The sequence below is a fragment of the Ambystoma mexicanum genome, chromosome 11 (assembly GCF_040938575.1).
Source record: "Ambystoma mexicanum isolate Mex_15411 chromosome 11, UKY_AmexF1_1, whole genome shotgun sequence".
NCBI lineage: Eukaryota > Metazoa > Chordata > Amphibia > Caudata > Ambystomatidae > Ambystoma > Ambystoma mexicanum.
Window position 1 is genome coordinate 938,442,618 of NC_090934.1, and position 18,726 is coordinate 938,461,343.

At 47.8% G+C, this 18,726-nt stretch overlaps 1 protein-coding gene across 4 annotated transcripts in view; it reads right to left on the reverse strand.

Annotated features, from left to right (window-relative positions):
* Nucleotides 1-18,726, reverse strand: part of LOC138503949 (GTPase HRas) — a 609,987-nt gene that overhangs the window by 374,315 nt on the left and 216,946 nt on the right. The window contains exon 2 of one of the 4 annotated variants that reach the window (XM_069624075.1): nucleotides 6,713-6,751. The exons of the other annotated variants lie outside the window; for them this stretch is intronic. The gene's annotated coding sequence lies outside the window, so the exon portion shown is untranslated. The remainder of the gene's footprint in view (nucleotides 1-6,712; nucleotides 6,752-18,726) is intronic. 4 annotated transcript variants of the gene reach the window in all.

The following is an 18,726-nucleotide window of genomic DNA, read 5'->3' on the forward strand; positions in this document are numbered from 1 at the left end:
TGGCACGGGTTGGGGGGCCTGCGCTGGGACCAGTTGCTGCCAATCTTGGCAGGGTTGCGGGAGCGCTACGGGGCGCCGGAGGTGTTGATCATTCACGCTGGGGAGAATGACTTGGTGAGGGATACTGGGGTGGCCCTACTGAGGAAAATGAAAAAGGATTTGGTCTGGGTGCGGGAAATGTGGCCGCAAGCGGAGGTGTTGTGGACTAAGTTGTTGCCGCGTAGAGTGTGGAGGGGAGCAAGGAGCGAGGGTGCTATAGAGCGGGCTATTAAGGGGATCAACAGAGAGATGGTGAAGTTTTGTGCCTCTGTGGCAGTACAGGTGATGGATCATAAGGAGATAGTGTATGAGGGCTTTATGATTTTTAGGGAGGATGGGGTGCATTTGTCGGTTTATGGGAACAATCACTATTTGGCGGACTTGTGCTGTTGGCTGGGAGATTGGGTGAAGAGTTGGAAATAAAGGAAAGGGGTTGGGGGGGTGGGGCAGAAAGAACACCTCGGGGGAAGGTTTTTCTGGTGCCGGGGGCATGGCCCCTTTTGATGTGGGGGGAGGGAAGCACAATGGGGAATGACACGGGAAAGGAGGGGGTGGTGCTGTTTGCACAAGCGGGCCACCCCGGGGGAACAGGTATTGAGCCTGGAGGGGCATGGCCCCATGGAGAAAGCGGGACGCCTGGGAAAGGGGTAAGGAGATGGTAGGGTCCAAGGGACATTTAGGGAGGAAATGGCTTCATTTAATTATTTAATTGTTGGGGGAAATGAAAATGTGTAATTAGTTAATGGGTGGTTTAAATATTTCATTAGTCTGTAAGGCCATGGAGCTAGGTGAGCATTAATTGTAAGCTTGGGCCTGTCACATTAAAGCGACCTTTTCCACTTTTAAATGAGTGTGGGTTTTTGTGCAGTAAGCCAAAAAGAGACAGTTAGGTCCCAGAGGGGTGAATAGGGAATACAGGACAGAAGAATCCTCAAGAGTGGAAAAGAGAAAGTGGGGTGGCAAAGAAAGTCTTACATAGATAGGGAAGGCCCAGAGGGGCAAAGAAGGGAAGATAGGTAGGAAGAAGACCCCAAAGACTGGGAAAGGGAAAGGAGGGGGTTGAAGGGATGAAAAACAGCTGGTAGGGACCACGAGGAGGTGAAAAGGAGGAGTGCATAGGAGCATCGGAGTACTGGAGATTTAAAGCAAAAAGGCTACTGATGCGTTGTGGATTGGCCCTATTAGGTTTAAATTATTTAAATGCAATTACCTGGTCCAATCCTGTTTAACCACAAAGATTATTCTTACTACATTCCATCATACAGAACAAAGGACACATTGTCAGCCCCAAGTCTTTAAAGAATCAAAGTGATATTATTGAAAATGCAGTCATATCAAAAACAGAAGAATAAATAAATATCATTTTACATGTTATAATTGCAAAAAGAATAGAAAAAATATATATAGTGAAGCCCAACACAAAGGGGCGCATTAAAGTAACATTAGCATCAACAAATACACATTCTTGAACATAAACATAAAGTACATGAAATCAGAAAAAGGAAAAACCGAACATGGAGAGAGGCATATGTCAACTTAACGCTCAGTTTATCCGTTCAATCAGAAACAAGGCTTATTATTTGAAACCAAATTAATATTTCTGACTATGTTGTTACCTCAAAACAAAAGGGATTTGTTCTAACCCAAACCCAGATTAGAACAATCCCAATTCTGGGTTTCCGTTGTAAACTTGAAATGAGGATTTATTTTCCGCTCATATCTCAAACAAAATGTTCTCCTTTTTTTTCTTTTTTGTTTTGAGGTAACAACATAGTCAGAAATATTAATTTGGTTTCCCAAATTTGGACTGCTCCCTCCCAATGTTGTGAAAAGGTGCTGGATAGGTAGGTTGTGGGGCACATTTGCCCAGACACCACACGGACATAGATGCACACAATGATACTGAGCCGGACGAAAACATGTGAAGGACCTATGTGGATGGGTCATATCTAAAAATTATACATAATTGCCTTCTTCATGTATAAAATATAAGCCAATAATGAACACTTATGTAGAGTACACCAAAAAATAGGTTGCTGTGAACCTTTGATAATTGTGTTGATCGACCCCCTGGAAGGGTCTTGCTTTAAAGGGAGGTTTCAGGGTGGCATACTGGTTGGGTAACTCACTGGATTCTAGGGTATCCCCAACATACACACGCAAGGGGTTGAACCTTAGTGGGTGATTTGCTCTGGCCAAAAAGCCCCCTCCTGACCCATATGCCCTCTGCATTTGACTTCACATGGGGTAAGAGCATACCTCTTCCTCATCAGAATCTAGCTCATCCTCATGGAAGATAAGTAAGCACTCCACCTGTACAATCACCAGGAGTGCTGCTCTTTCAATGTCAGGAGCTTCTCCATGAAGCTCTCCATGACTTAAGCTCTCTACAGCTATATACTCATTATCTATCCCCACGAAGTTGAAAATATCGCAATGGACGACATGCAATTAATTGTATTGCAGTCTCACAGTCTGATTAGATTCCCTGAAAGACGTCAGCTTCATAGCCATGAACATGGCTTCTGGGATGCCTTTCAGGTGTCCTTTCACTGAGGTGTTGTGCAAAGAACTAGCTAGAGAGTCTTCTAGTTTGGTAAAGTTTGACTGAAATAGTAGGTTTCCAAATGTTTTTTTAAGAGGTTTAGGGGTTTGCAGGTTAGTGTGAAAGTAGCCTTCCACGAGTAGCCAGAGAAGAACAAGTTACTTTCTTACCTGGTAACGTTCTTTCGATGGGATGGTCCGACGACGTATTCCATATCCATGACAGTAATCACCGCAGCACAGCTGCGGTGATTACTGTCATGGATATGGAATACGTCAGAGGACCCAATCCCCTCGAATGAACATTACAATAGTTGTTCACGAACCTGGAGACTGAGGGAAAAGAAGGATAGTGGAATTCTGGCAGAGAATGGGAGGTTATGGCGGACCGTGTGTACAGGAAAGTGGTCATTGTAAAATGGCCTGATAAATAACACTATAGGATCGATAGGAGGTCTTGAAATGCATTCTTTCTTCGTTTGGGGAACAAGTGTAGTTCCAAGAGGCCAAGCATAATGCCAGCACAGTGGGAGACTGCACCTCACCTCACATTAGATGTCCAGAGATAAGGGTGCATCGGCTGTCAAAAGCCTGGCCGAGAGAATGCCACACACTTTCCCTCGCCCAGAAATTGGGTGCCAGAGTTTGGACAATGAATGCCACCAACTGCCCCTCACTGTACATTAAGCAAACAGCAGTAAGGTGGAGGTGGGCACCAGATGCACCTCATCCACCAGTAAGTGCCTGACGATTAGGAAGAGAACGTCCCCTCTGCCCCCAAACTAGGGACCAAGCTATGAATTTCAATGACTGGCCCCCACCGCACAATGGGTACCAGCACTTAGGCAAATAATGCACGCCGCTGACCACCACTGCACATTAGGTGTCCAGAGATTAGACAGAGTATCACAGATTAGCATTCACCTTCACTTTAAGAGCCCTCTATCAGGCATAGAGTAGGTGATTAATTGCCCCTTTCCCGTTAAGTGGTGAATTAAGCTGGAGAATAACAGCTTAGCACCTCCAGGTAGTCAGAGCTCGAAATAAGGCTATTTCCGTGCACCTCGTCTGCATGGCCTTTAGTCCAAAGAAATATGAATTCTGCGCACAGTGACAAAAGCATCCAGAGCCAACTGTAACACAATGCTTACTTTATTATGCTTCAAAATGGCTATCCCTTGTTAAACGATGCAAAAATGTGTGGCTCTCGGAGAATGTGTCTGCATTCGGAAAATGCGGCCTCAGGCACTAGCACAAGGTTTTCCTTTGCTTCTTTCTCCTTTCTTCCAGAGGAGCAATGGGGTGGGCGATAACTCGCTCCTTGGGAACGTGCAGTGATTTGCCCAGACGTATTTTACAGGGCACAGCACCATGCCTAAAGCCCTGAACAAATCAATGCAACAAATGACCACACTTTGCTGCGTTTGACCTCAAAATTTAGACTTTGCCCGAACTGCTGTGAACAAGTGCAATTTCTCCAGAAATCATGCGCAAGGCAGTTTTTAAATTTGTGATGTATGGTGGGTGGCAAAGTGTGGTGTTCTCCAGTACATTCGCGTACTCATATTTGAAATCAGATTCCTGTTAAAAAAAGATAAATACTAATTCAACAACCTCAAATTGACAAACTCTTTCGACGCGTAGGGCATCCTTTTTAGAAATGGATGCACACAAGCAAAATGCTGCGGACCGTATGTCATTGAAGACCATGCTTAGAACATGTGGAAGCAGAAAGTTTCCGTACTGCGTGTTTCATGTATGATTACACACATTGAATCTACATGCAATTCCGCGTGCTGTATGACAGTCAATGCAATCATGCAGAGTGCAGGCAGCAAGACCTTGCACAATCTCAGACCTTCTGACACAAATGCCTCTAAGTTCCCGGCACAGAACACAACTGGGCACAGACCGGTACACAGAGGAGACTTCCAGCCTGCACGCCTCCGCGCAACAGCAATTTCCCTCTATCCCAAACACTGTAATTCTCGCCCACTCATTCAGATTCACCACAGCACCTGGAAACTCTGCAAATATAGATCTGTATCCCTGTAACACAACATAAAATGACAGGCCAGAGGGGTTCCATTCCTGTTGCAAGTACTGTGCCTGATAAAGCTGTGTGTGGCCCTACTCGAATCTTTCCAGGGGTTGCAACTTGGAAACAGGAAGCCATTGAGTGCAGAGCTGCCTCACTTGTGAGATCTGCCACAGCCGACTGGTTGTACCAGAAGCTACATTTTGGGGGATTGTGTTCTGGGTTCAAAGTAAACCTTACACAAACCATATTATAAAATACAATATAGAAATTTAACGACTACATGACAAAAACTATTTTCTGAAAACATTGCAAAGACCATACATTTTACTCTTATAATTCCTATCCTAAAATCAAGAGCTTAACACAACAAAAAGCTTCACCCAAAAAATGTATAAAACACCGATTGCGAATATTTTAAAAAGACACACGCCCTCAGCATTAAAACAGCACACAGCACACAATTCCTACAGTTTTTAAAATGATAGTACTTCATACAATAAGAATGGATAATAACCTGCCAAATGCAATTGTCAATTATGCATTTTCTCCTAACATCATCCTAGCCCACACCCCAATACAACAGCAAACGGAGAGGGTTGTGGGGGGGAGGGAAGGGGTCTTACACTTGCCTTACTTACCCTAGCGAGTAGGTGGATATGGAGTGACAACCCATTTGAACAGAGAGGAGGGAACGATTGGACATAGTTTGTACATTATGGGAGCAGATAGTGATTGTCTATATGTATAAGATGTAACCATTGCATGCCTGGAATAAACCAATGTATTGATTGAGATGGGGGTAGACAAATATGAGCGACGAAAATTTTGTTTATGCAAGAATAAACTGTTTGAAAAATGGCTTTGTACCTGGATATATCGCTTTTGAAACAATACAAAGACAGTTATAAATAAATATCATCCTACCCCAAAATCCCAAGTCTGAATTAACAAAAGAGGACTGTAAATATCTGTCAAAGCACCTGTGTTTCTTTTGACTTTATTAAGACTCAATCTAGGTCCAAGACAGTTGAGAGCCGCTAGCTGGTTTAGTTTAAATCTGATATACCAAGTCATTGGTTTGTTACAAGGAAACAAATAAATTTACTTCAAGAGATGTCCTTTTCCTCATACATTTTGAATATTCACAGTATTCAGAATAAGAACTCAATTTTTCAATTGTTAGACACCAATCTCTTTCATATAGTCTCCTTTTCCCTTTAAGAGGATTGTTGACGAATTTGGTCACATCTGAATCTATCTCGGACAACACTTGAACAAGAGGATAAATTAATGTGTCCATAGATAGGGCTGAGTTCTTATTTAAAATTTAGTTTAAGTCTTCAAATTGGCTGTTTGGTGGGAAATCCCACATCATAGCATAAAGACACAGCTTCTTCCAATTCACCAGAGATTCAAGTGACATGAGCCCCAGCTCATGTCTCAATACACAATGTAGCCCTCCTATGCACTCCTAGGGGGACTAATGGTCCCAAGTCAAGTTAGATGGTCAATAATCCTGAGACCCCAGGATGCTGGGTGTAGTCAGGAATATGGACCTCAATGAAGACTCAGTCGTATTCAATCGACTAGCGATTCAATGCTTAATTTAAACATACAGGTTGTGTAGGGTAAATAATCTCTATGAACATCACTTCATAGCGAACACAGGTTAGTGTATATTTCGATGTATATCTCTTCATCAATCAACATATTTCATTGTGACACATTCAACGCATAACATGTCAGACAGACTTAATGCAATAGAATTTTCAAAAACACAACTTAGATTAAACATAAAACTCAGTGTAACTGAAACAGAATCTCATAAGGATGTCTCTTGTAACAATGTAGCGACACTCAAACGCCTTATTAATTTGTATAGATAGTTAGCACCATCGGGTCTATTCTATTGCCAACGCGTTTTGGATTTCTGTAAAATCCATCTTCAGGGCTAAGGTAGCTATTGGTTCCAACTGATCAATGTGATTAGGGTATGCCTACCTAGAAAATTATAAAGGAAACAATTACTCAAGGCTTAATACAGAGACTTTGTGTAGTGCTTTAAAGTGAAAAATATACATTACTAACCTTCCAGCTCACAAGTAAAGCTTGTTCAAAGAATCAGACCTGTCGGGTGAGAAAAAATCTCATCAACATCCATTATCTGCATTACCTGATCGCAAATTAGATTGCACTGGATCACTCATAAACCGGGGAGAATATTGCGCATCTGTGCTCACCATGCTGAAGTGCAGTATCACACTGCAGCAGGGCACAGCAACGTGACTGGTAGTGTATATGGGAGCCAGGGTCCCTGAAAGTAAGGGGAGAAAGATTTTTGTCAACCACTAGGGTTCTACCGGAGTGGTGGAATAACGCTAAATGTGTGTAGTTATTCCAAATATACTACAGCCAGACCCATATGGGTGTTATGGCTATCTCTAATGACGTGTATAAGGTATTACTCTATTACAAAAAAGCATAAAAGCGACATTCCGTGTTAAAATAGCCGACATCCACCACGTCTGTCGGGCAGACGTAGCACTTACAAATGTGCAGAAATAGTATTAATGTATTCATCTTAGGCAGCGTCTTAAGGACTTTTGAGTGGAAGGGTCTCTTGAAAAAGGGGGAGCGCCAAGGAGAGACCTCTCATAACAACTGAAATGGGCCATAGCCGGACATTAGAAAAAGAGGTTAAATGACTGAAATCGGCTAACTCTGTAGAACTTTGCGGTCTGGTACCCATCCTAGGAAGTGGTGATCTCACCTCGGTAATTTACTGGGAGTGCTGATGTTACTAGTGTAGTGCCATATTCTGCACAAGTGCTCAGAATTCAAACAATCGCTCAGTGTGCTAAGCTAACAGTTATTTTGTTCCAATTTACCCAAAATGAAGCAAAGCAAGTTGCAGCTACCAGACGAGAACGCGCACAGCTGAATATTTGGTGTTATGATTGTTTCCATGGGGACTCAGCTAGACAGTTAATTTACTAGATAGTTAATGTCAAAACAGTTAGTGCCACCCTCCCCATCTTTTTGTTCAATACATAATATGTAATAGACTGAGCCAAACCAACAGCATTTGTCTACCTCATTCCTTCCAGAGAATTTAAAGAGGAACCCAGAACCACGAAAACCACTTCAAGACATAGATTAGCACAGGGACGATTTTAGATAAATCCAACTTCAAAGCATGCAAAATAGAAAATCTACAATATGTTGAGCAACATCTCTAAAGTTTGGCTAACAAGGGCAGCATCCGTGCTCTTAAGACGCTCCTTGAACAATCAAATTGACGAATTTTGCTGGATTGAAAACCCCAGATATTTAAGAGAGGATACTGTTTCTAACTTAAAGTCTCTGACTATCCAAGGGATTGTTTTAGCAGATGTGTTAGAAAAAATGATTATGTTAGACTTGCTTCTGTTAACTACAAGATTGTGGTCAATAGCATATGCAGAAACAAATCGTCAACTTTCTTTGTAAAATCGAAGTAAAGCAAGTCATCAGAAAAAGCAAGTGGAAAGTCAACTCGTCTAGTTTTACCCGACATTAATAGTGTCCCATAGCTCATTAATGTCTGCCAGATACAAATTAAAAAGTAGCAGAGCAAGGAGGCAGCCCTGTCTTGAACCAGTAATGGTATCAATGGCACGAGTAAGAAGGCCATCCGCACTTAATCTAATCCTGATTTGCGTTTTCTCATGAAGGAGTACAATTAAACTCACTAGTCCTTCAGGATTGTCCCAGTGTCTTAACTTATCCCAAAACCGTTTCTGAATAACTCAATCGAAAGTGCTTGTCATGTCCATGCTGGCTATATAGATTGATTTAGCAGAGGTCCTCTTCGCTGTAGCATATAGATGGCCGAGAATGGACCCATTTAGTGAGATGCCTAGACTTTTCCTGAAGCTGACCTAAAATGTACTGAGTAGGTTCAAGTTTGCGGCAAAGCGATCCAACTCCTTTTGTAACAACTTACTTACTGGGGCCATCCAGAATTGCAATAGGGCGATAATTGGCAGGGTCCTCTCTACTGCCTTTTTTATATAATGCAATAATGTATGAGAGATGCCTGCAGGCAGGGGACATGAATATTTTAGTCAAGAACTGATACCAGAGTTCAGAATCATGTTTTATTGTAATGGGGCTACACTATCTGGACCAGCAGCTTTAGAGAGTATTTAGTGATAAAGTCACCAGGGGGCGACATTTCCCCAAATTTGCACTCCCACGAAAATCAAGCACTTTCCCCAAATATTCTAAGACTAGACTGGATTTGGAATAGTAATTAATACCCGTCCTAGAATATGTGGAGGAAGGCTTCTAGGGGTCACGGGCGACTTTTTCCCCAGGTGACACTTTCACATAGAACCCTTTAGAGGCCTTCATTTTTAAAATCACCTCTAAAATATTATCTGTAGAAAAAGAAAACTCCCAATCAATGAACGCTCCACTACCCACGACATAAAAGTCGGCGTGAGCATATATTTATATAAAGTAGGCAACCCAAGCAGACCCTCCTACAATGTTAATATGAGCCCCTTGTGAGTTTTCAAGGACCTGGTTAGGATGTTCCCAGAATTTGAGGGTGTTATTTCTCTTCAGGTAGAGAAGCATTTTTTCACTATCTGTGCCATACAGCTCGGCCTTCACCCTTTTAGTGAAATTTCTACATGACTGATGGACTTTATTCTTCATGTTTGAGGACCCAGGACGGGGGGTCGCGAGGTCCCAGGCCATCCGCAGCACAGGTTGAGAATACGGCTGAGGGCACAGTAGGTGTCAATATGACACAGAGGCTCAGCAAAGAGGACCCGCCCCACAAGGGCCTGCAGCCGCACAGGGGATGCGAATGCCTGCGGCTGCACAGAGGACCACATAGAGGACCAGCAAGGAGGGTTGCCGCAACGGGCAACTGGTGGTGAGCCGCCGGATAAAGCAGAGATGGGAACACCTGACTGGGAGCGAGATTGGCGGCAAGGTATCAAGCCGTACAGCGGGGCGGACCCGAGACGTCGCACAGAGAGAGCAATGGCAGGTCTCTCTGCTGAGAACTCCAGCCCCACCAACAAAGCTGTGGCACCACACCGAATAGCTGAAGCTGCAGCGCCTCGGGCATAGTGGCCTGGAGTCAGCCCGCCTCACAAACCAACAGGGAACAGTACACACCACGCCAATAGCATTACAATAAGCCCCCCCCAAACAAGTAGACCCCTCCCTTACCGGGAAGATTAATGTTTCGGACCTGTAACTCCTGTTCACCAGCATTGGTATCTTTCATAGATTCAAATGCTGTGAATATTCCCCATCGTCAGGCTGGGAACCCCCGGTTACTTTTTGATTCCCTTTGCCCTAGGCAAGAAGAACCTCACTTTTGTGGCCTAACACCTTGTTATGGGTGTTTTGGTCCCCACCAATGGGACCTCCAGTAGCCCTAGACTATACCCGCCTCTTCCCCTCAGATTCTGCCCCCCTGCTACCAGATGTCCCTGGGGTGCGAGAGGTTTTACCTGACTGGGTGGAAGGAGGGCGCATGTGAATCTATGAAAGATACCAATACTGGAGAACAGAAGTTACAGGTAAGAAACATTCTCCTTCTCCAACAAGGGATCATTCATAGATTCACATCGCTCTGTCTGCACTTCTTCGGCATGCTGCTTCTCCAGGCAGTAGCGCCTTGTGAAAGTATGCAGCACTGACCAGGTGGAAGCTTGTCAGATGTCTGTGATTGGGACCGCAGACCACCATTCTGATGAAGCTGCTGTAGCTCTCGTTGAATGTGCATGTGGGGGAGGCTGGAGGGGCTTCCCCGCTGACTTGTGGTATAACAATAGCTGACGAGAACCACCTTGCTATGCTTTGTTTGGATACAGCATTGCCTTTATTCATCGGGCCATACGCTACGAAAAGTTGCATTGATATCCTGAAGGACTGCGTCCTGTCACTGCAGTATTTAAACCATTGCTTGAGGTTGAGCGAATGTAAAGCCACCTCTGCCGATGAGGAGGACTTGCTAAAGAAAGCTGGCAAGGATATTGTGGAATGTTTGTGAAAATTCGTGGGCACATTGGGAACGAATCACAGATTTGTCATGAGAATTACAAGTATCGCTGGTTGATTGCAAGGGATTGCAGCTGCGACACCCTCCTGGTTGATGTAATAGCTACCAGGAAGGCAACCTTCCAGGACAAGTATCCCAGAGGTACAAAATGTTTCTTCATGAGCCCTGAGAGCACAGGGTTGAGGCTCAATTCCGGCGATATCCGTCTTACTGGTGGAAAACTCCTGAAAAGGCCTTTGAGGAAATGCTTTATGAGTCTGCATCCGTAGAGGGAGACGCCTTTCTCCCATCTGGTGTACCTAGAGATGGCCGCCAAGTGCACTTTAATGGAGTTGTGGGCAAGGCCCGGTTTGGCTAGGTCTAGCAGGTATGACAGTACCTCCTCTGGCATCACCTAGAATGGGTTCAGTCTTCACTAGTGTTATTGGCAATGGGTTTCGCACCCCTTGCAAAATCACTTGCACTTTAGGCGGTATGATTTGTTAGTGGCAGGCGCTCTTGCCGCCGCCAGGAATGGTCTATCAGACTTGTGATATGTTTAAGTTTCCGAACTGTCCTAAGTTAGGAGCCACTCCGTCATGCACAGCAATTGAAGGTCGTGGTGCAGAATTTTCCCTTTGCCTTACCGCTTGAACGCCTGTATCATTGTTGTGGATCGTGGCAAATAGGTCTACTGTTGGCCAACCTCAGCATTGGAGCAGTGATTGCAGCGTCAAGGAGTGGAGCTCCCATTCATGATTTTGGGACATTTGCCTGCTGAGGCTGTCCACTGTCTGATTCTGTATCCCCAGCAGGGGGAATGGCTGAATGCACATCCTGTTGGCAATGGCCCAGTGCCATGTCAGTTGAGCTTCGTTGGACAATATCCTGGATCTCGTTCCTCCCTGCTTTAGTAGATCATACATTATGGTGGTCTATGAGGAATTTGACCATTTGGTTCTGTAGTATCATGAGGAAAGATTTGAGTGCCCACCGATCCGCTCCGAGTTCGAGTACATTTATATGTAGGGATAACTCCCGGGCGTCCATCGCCCCTTGAAATGCAGTTGGTCCACGTGAGCGGCCCACCCCCAGAGGGAGACGTTGATAACCATTGTTTTTTCAGGTGTTGGATCCTGAAATGCTTTTCCCTTGCAGACATTGGTTTTGGTTGCCCACCACTGAAGCTGTGAGTGCAGCTTGAGAGGGATCCGCACCTTGTCCCCCCCATGATCCGGTGGTCTGCGTCCAGTTTGCTGCCATGAACTCTTGTAGCGGTCTTATATGAAGTCTGCAGTGCAGGACCAGTGGGATGCATGGCACCATCGTCCCAAGTAGTTGCATGCATTGATGCACTGTTTTTACATTGCTCGGCGTGAATGTCTTTGGCAGGGCTGCAAGGGTATGAACTCTGTCACTGGAGGGACGCACTGTGGTTTCCTGGGTGGAGAATTCCGCTCCTAGGAATATAAGCATCCTGGACGGCCGCAAGCAGGATTTCTTGTAGTTGATGGCAAAGCACAATTTTTGTAATAAGCCCACTGTTGCAGCTATAAAAGACTGTGCTCCCTGCCTGGATGGCGATCCCACCAGCCAGTTGTCTAAATAAGGATAGAGGTGGTGTCCCTGTTTGCACAAGCTAGCTGCCACTGGTGCGAGGCACTTTGTGAAGGTGGGGAGAGTTGACTTCAGGGCAAATGGGAGGACTTTGAACTGTTAGTGTGACTTTCCGACCACAAACCGGAGATATTTCGGGTGCCCTGGATGGATGGGTATGTGAAAATATGCATCCCGGAGTTCCCGGGACGCGAGGTAGTTGTGGTGTTGCATTGCCTCCATGACCTGCTGTAATGTGATCATAGTGAACTTTTGGTGCTTTATACATTTGTTTAACCTTATCAGGTATAGAAGGGGCCTCCATTTTCCATCCAGTTTGCAGAGGACTAAGTATCGGAAGTACACTCCCTTTTCCCTTTGGTTACTGGGGACTTTTTCTATGGCCCTTTTTTGCAGCAAAAGCTGCACTTCTCGTAGGAGTGCGGTCTTGTGCGCCTATGGTTAGTGGATTGGGGGCATGGCAGGGGGTGTTTGTTTAAATTCTACTAGGTGCCTGTATACTACCACCTCGAGCACCCATTTGTCCTTTGTTACTTGTCACCAGTGTCGGGCAAACCTGGAGATCCTCCCTCCCACGGCACTGTGGGATGGATTGTCACTGCTGGGACTTACCCTGCCATCCACCTTTGGGATCCGGAGGGCTGCTTGTGGCAGTGATTTTGTTGTAAATTTTTCGATTTGTGGTGTCCCTGGTATTCTCTCTTGTACCCCCTTGGAGTAGTATGTAGAGCCTCTTGAGTATTGACATCCCTTGTTGGATGAGGTCGTGGATGTTCTGCTAGCTGCTCCCCGGAACTGACAAAAAGGTTGACGGTTCTCCACTTTATGGTGGACATCCGATTGGAAATCCGTACATCGGCGCCACGCTTGTCTTCTTAGGATCACCCCATTGGCCAATTGCTGTTTCTGCCAGGTCCACCGCCATGTTCACACCTAGGTTGGAGGATTCCTCACCTTACTTCAGGATAGCCTCTGCCTCCTAAAGCTTCTCCTTTGGAAGATGCTCCAGGATTGGTGCGAGTTTATGCCACATCTACCTATCATACCTGCCTATGATGGCAAGGGAGTTAGCAGGATTAACTGTCGTGGCTCCCATCACTAAGACCTTTTCCCCAAAAGCATCCTGCTTTTGCGCTTCATTTTCTGGTGGTATAGCGCTATTTTGTTTCTCAGATTTAGCTTCCAGCTTGCCACTGCCGAGACCACTGACTCGGGAGAGGGCTGGGAAGGGAGACATTTTGGTGCATTTTTCGGCGGGTTGTACTTTTTGTCTAGACAGCCTTTCAGTGCTGGAATTGTGGATGGTTGTTTCATTGTTTTCAGCCCCTCATGCAGACGTGGTCGAGGATGGGAATTGAGACCACTGCCTTTTTCGCCTCTTACCCGTATGGTCAAATAAAAAGCAATGCTTCTCATCCACAAAGGCGAGCAGGCCAAACTCCTTGCACGCTTTCATGACCGTAGAGTGAAACCCTGTGAAGTCGTCAGGGGGGGGGGGGGGGCATTGCTGATTCCTCCTCCTAGGGAAACTCCTGTCCCCCATGTCCCAATCATCGTCCCTTCTCGCAGTGGTTGACAAGAATGTGGTGTCACGGGGGTTGTCTGCATCTGTATCTGTTAGTACCACTTATTCCGGCACCGATCGTGTCGGTGCTGAAACGGTACAACTCCTTTTGTGTGATCAAGAGGTTAGCGTTGGACACTCCTGCCCCTAAGTATTGGCCAAAGCATGGGGATGCTGGGTGGGACAGAGACATTTACCTGGATCGCAAGCGCCCTCTGGAGGACCTTACTGATCTTCCCCGCAAAATAGACCTGGGTCTGACTGGAGATTGTTGTGGTACATGTGGCACCGCTTGTTGAGGTGGCGGTTTAAGGCCAGCATCCCTGGTCTCATCAGAGCTGCATCAAGCTGGGTGATCACCCTTGGTATGGACGTGAGCACTTGCATGGATAGTAGGGCCTGTGGGTTGGTTAACAGTGCCCTTACTTCCCTTTTTTGGATTTGTTGGTGGGTGTGCCCCATGAGCGGAGCCGGGCCTGCCTCTTCCTGTGGTTGTTGCACTGTCCGACCTGCCTCCTCTTGTGGTCGTCCAACTGTCAGGTCCCCTTCCAGAATAGGACTCCCTGGCAAAGACAGGCTAGATGGAGCCTCCTCCTGTAATATTACTGACTGTTCCGAGTCTGACTGTTGATGCTGCACCTCGAAGTCGGTATCCACCTCGTACTGTAATATCTTCTCTGGTATCAGGTCAGAGTACTGGATAGGAGAGACCTGGCTGATGTGTTGTGGCTAGGTGGCCTTGTCGGACTGTGGGGGTTACACCTCCTGAGAAAGTTCCTGCATTTCCGTTAATGGGGCTGCCGTTGACAGGGTTGTTGTCTACGATGTTGGTGACAGACCCTGCTTCCGTGGATTTTTGAGGCCTGGAGGTGTGTCTTACCCCACTGCAGAGGTTGTAGGCCATGGTGACAGGACCGTGTTGGTGTGGTCTATGTCCATGGCTTTTTTCGTTGACAAGTCCGGTTTCTATGGTGTCGCACACAAGCTGGTTTTGAGCAAGTTGGATTCGTGAGATGTCACTGTGGACGAGCTGGATTTGTGAGATGTCGTTGACGAGGCAATTTTATGTGGTGTTGTTGAAGGGTCAGGCGCCTGGTGCTTCATCAACAGTGACGTTGACGGGCCGACTTTACGTGACTTTTGTCGCTCCATTTCCACAGCTGTGCCAGCTTCCACCCCCCAGTGATGACTGGCCTTCGGCGGGCGATGACAGCCCATCTGGCCCCTTCAGTCTTTCGGCCGCTGACGACGGGTTGTAGCCATGGGTGATCTCGTGCTTGACCTTCTTCACCAGCGTTCTTCCGACCTGGCCCTTTCCCTCGATCGCGTTCGTTTCCCAGTGGGAGCAGCCATGCTTTTGGTCGACTCAACGTCGGAAGGGTATTCAGGGTAGTTCCCCTCGTTGAGCAAGCAGAAGAGCCTTCTTCTTTCTTTGAGAATCTTGGGTCTAAGACCTTGGCAGGTGGTGCCGTTTTCAATGGTGTGGTGGGGTAAAGGTAATATATGCAGTCAGAGTGCTTATCTCCTTCATATACATTTTTGAGGCGCTTCAAAAGGGGTCTTCACCTTGAAGAGTGTACTTGATTTTTTGTAGGCAAAGGAACAAGTTACTTACCTGTAACTGTTGTTCTCCAGCATGGGTCTGGCATGGATTCACATGCTCATGAATATTCCCCGTCGTCAGGCTGGGAATCCTCGGTAAAGAAAACAATCAGTATCAGTTTCGTTTCTGATCTGTCTTTCTTAGTAGTAACCAATCACTGGTCTCTGGGTCATACTGCCCCCAGCGAATGACTGCCCTCTCCCTAAGCCCCGCCCCTGGCAGCCATCCTCAGATTTGGTAGCACGTAAAGTGGCAGTATGACCAAGTGAAGAGCCGCAGAGGGGTAGGAGGGAGGGTTCGCATGTGAATCCATGCCAGACCCATGCTGGAGAACAACAGTTACAGGTAAGTAACTTGTTCCTTCTCCAGCATGGGGTCTGGCATGGATTCACCTGCTCATGAATATAAGAATACATAGCAGTACACACATGCACAACCACGGGAGGTGGCAAGGCTCAACATTAAGCATTACATAAAACTCAACATTAAGCATCTCTTACCTCCTCACCAGGCTCACCTTAAGCAAACAGGTTGCGCAGCACTGCCTGGCCGACTCTGGACTCCTCTCTGGAATCCCGGTCGACGCAGTAGAATCTCGTGAAGGTGTGCGTCGACCTCCACGTAGCAGCCCTGCAGATGTCCAGCAGGGGCACACCGGACAAGAACTCTGTGGTAGCAGCGATCGCTCTGGTCGAATGGGCTCTCGGACGGCCGGGCAACGATCAGTTTGCCAACCGATGACAGTGCATGATGCAGCCGGAGAGCCATCTGGAAATGGAAACCTTCGAGAGAGCCTTCCTTTGGTTCACAGGTCCAAAGTTCAGAAACAGCTGTGATGTCTTCCGAAAACTCTTAGTTCGGTCCACGTAGAACTTCAGCGCTCTAGCTACATCCAGCGAGTTCAAAGTCCTCTCGGCCGGCGACAAAGGCAACGGGAAAAAGACTGGTAACACGAAGGGCTCGTTGAGATGGAACTCCGACGGCACCTTGGGCATGAAGGAGGGGTGCGTCCTCAGCACCACCCTCGTCTCATGGAAAGTCAAGTATGGAGCCTTGCATGAAAGGGCCTGAATCTCTCCCACACGTCGTGCAGAGGTGATGGCCACAAGGAACGCTGTCTTCCACGACAGGAACTTCAACGGGGCCGAATACAAGGGCTCGAATGGCAGGCCCATGAGCCTGGTCTGGAGCCTTCACCGGCGGGAATGATCGGAACAGTCCTTTCATAAACTACTTCACCAGGCGATGAGACCACAGGGACAACCGTCCTGCAGTTCTGGTGTATCGGGAAATCGCTGCCAGATGTATCTTGATGGAAGCGTGAGCTAGCCCAGCTTTGGCCAGCGACAGTAAGTACGGTAGCACTTGAGGGGCTGTAATCCGTAGAGGGTTAATCTTCTGTGCACGGCACCAGACAGAGAACCTGTTCCACTTGTGTCCGTAGCACTTGAGAGTTGAGGACCCCCTGGCCTTTGCAAGAACCTCTCTGCAGTCAGCCAGGATATCGTACCCTCCAAACTCTAGCGCTGCAGGAACCAGGCCTGCAAGTTCAGCGACTCCGGGTCGTGATGAAGGATGGCGCCTTCTACTCTGGAGAGAAGATCTGCGTCCGTTGACAGCTTGACTGGTGGGGATGTTGACAAGTACAGAAGGTCCGGGAACCATATCTGTCTCGGCCACCTCAGTGCGACGAGGATCGTCCTGCACCGGGACCTCTTGAATTGGTTGATGAGCCTGAGCAGCAACGGCAACGGCAGGAACGCATACAGGAACAGGTCGTCCCAGGGGAACGAGAAAGCATCGCCCATGCTCCTCGGCTGGGGGAACCTGCTGGCGAACCTCTGGCACTTGGTGTTCGGCGCCGTCGCAAACAGGTCAATTTGGGGTTTGCCCCATCGCCGGAAGAGTTGATCCACTTGATCCTGGCATAGTTCCCACTCGTGGCACGAGCGCAGCTCCCTGCTGAGTGAGTTGGCGATGGTGTTTTTTATCCCTGCTAGATGAAAAGGCACCAGAAACATCCCCTGGGCAACGGCCCAGTGCCACAGATCCTGGGCTTCCTTGGACAGGGCTGGGGATCTGGCTCCTCCCTGCTTCCGGATGTAGAACATTGTGGTGGTGTTGTCGGTGAAGATCCTCACCACCTTGCCCCTGAGGGACGGGAGGAATGACTTGAGGGCCCAGAACACTGCTCGGAGCTCCAGTATGTTGATGTGGAGCGGCCTCTCCTCCGGGAGCCACAGGCCTCTCGCGTGAAGATCTCCGGTGTGCGCTCCCCACCTCTCCAGGGAGGCATCCGTCGTCACTGTCACCTGGTATACTGGGGTCTGAAAATCTGTGCCCGCGGCGAAATGCGCCCACGTGCCCCACCATCAAAAACCTTGGTGGAATACTTCGCTGAGCGAGATCTTGTCCTCGAAGCTGCCCGTCGCTTGCGTCCAACGGGCGTCGAGGAACTGCTGCAGAGGACGCATCTGAAGCCTGCACAGGCGCACCAGATAGATGCAAGAGAACATCATCCCGAGAAGGGACTTGATGGACTTCACTCTGGCCACGTCCGTGGCCAGCAGACGCTGTACCTTGCCCAGGATGGCCTGCGTTCTTTCCTCCGAAGGCGAGGTCAACTGCGCTACTGTATCGAGCTTGGCTCCCAGAAACAGTGCGACCTGCAACGGAACCAGGTGGGATTTGGGGAAGTTGATGGAGAATCCCAGGTCCGTGAGCAGCCGGACAGTCTTTGCTGTGTGTTCGACGGCGAGTTCCCTTGTCCCTGCTCGGATGAGCCAGTCGTCTGGGTAGGGGTAGACGTGGATCCCTTGCAGGTGCAGTCGCCCTTACCTCTAACAGTAGTTGAGGGACGTGGTTTTCCTTCCTGGCCATGGGAGGAATTTGGGGCACTTCTTTAGAAATTCCAGAGTGTGCCCGTGGGCCAGGGCGTCCAGCACCCCACGGTCGGTGGAGATGGACTTCCACACGCTGACGAACTTTGTCAGCCGGCCTCCCACTGGGGTGCTTCAGTGGGGGCCCGACGCGACGGCCGGTTCAGTCTTGCTTGGAAGCAGCCTTGCCGCCCTGGCCTCCCTGGCGACGATGGCGAGATCCACCGGTCTTGCCTCGTCCCCTGTAGGCTTCTTGCGACGTGGAGTGGGCCGCCTGACGGTAGGTCGAGGAGCCGTCGCCGAATCCTTTGGAGGCACCTTGCTTGCCTCCGGAGTTCCGAAAGGGCGGCCGCTGTTGCTGCAGAACTCCCAATGCCCGAGCCGTCTCCGTGT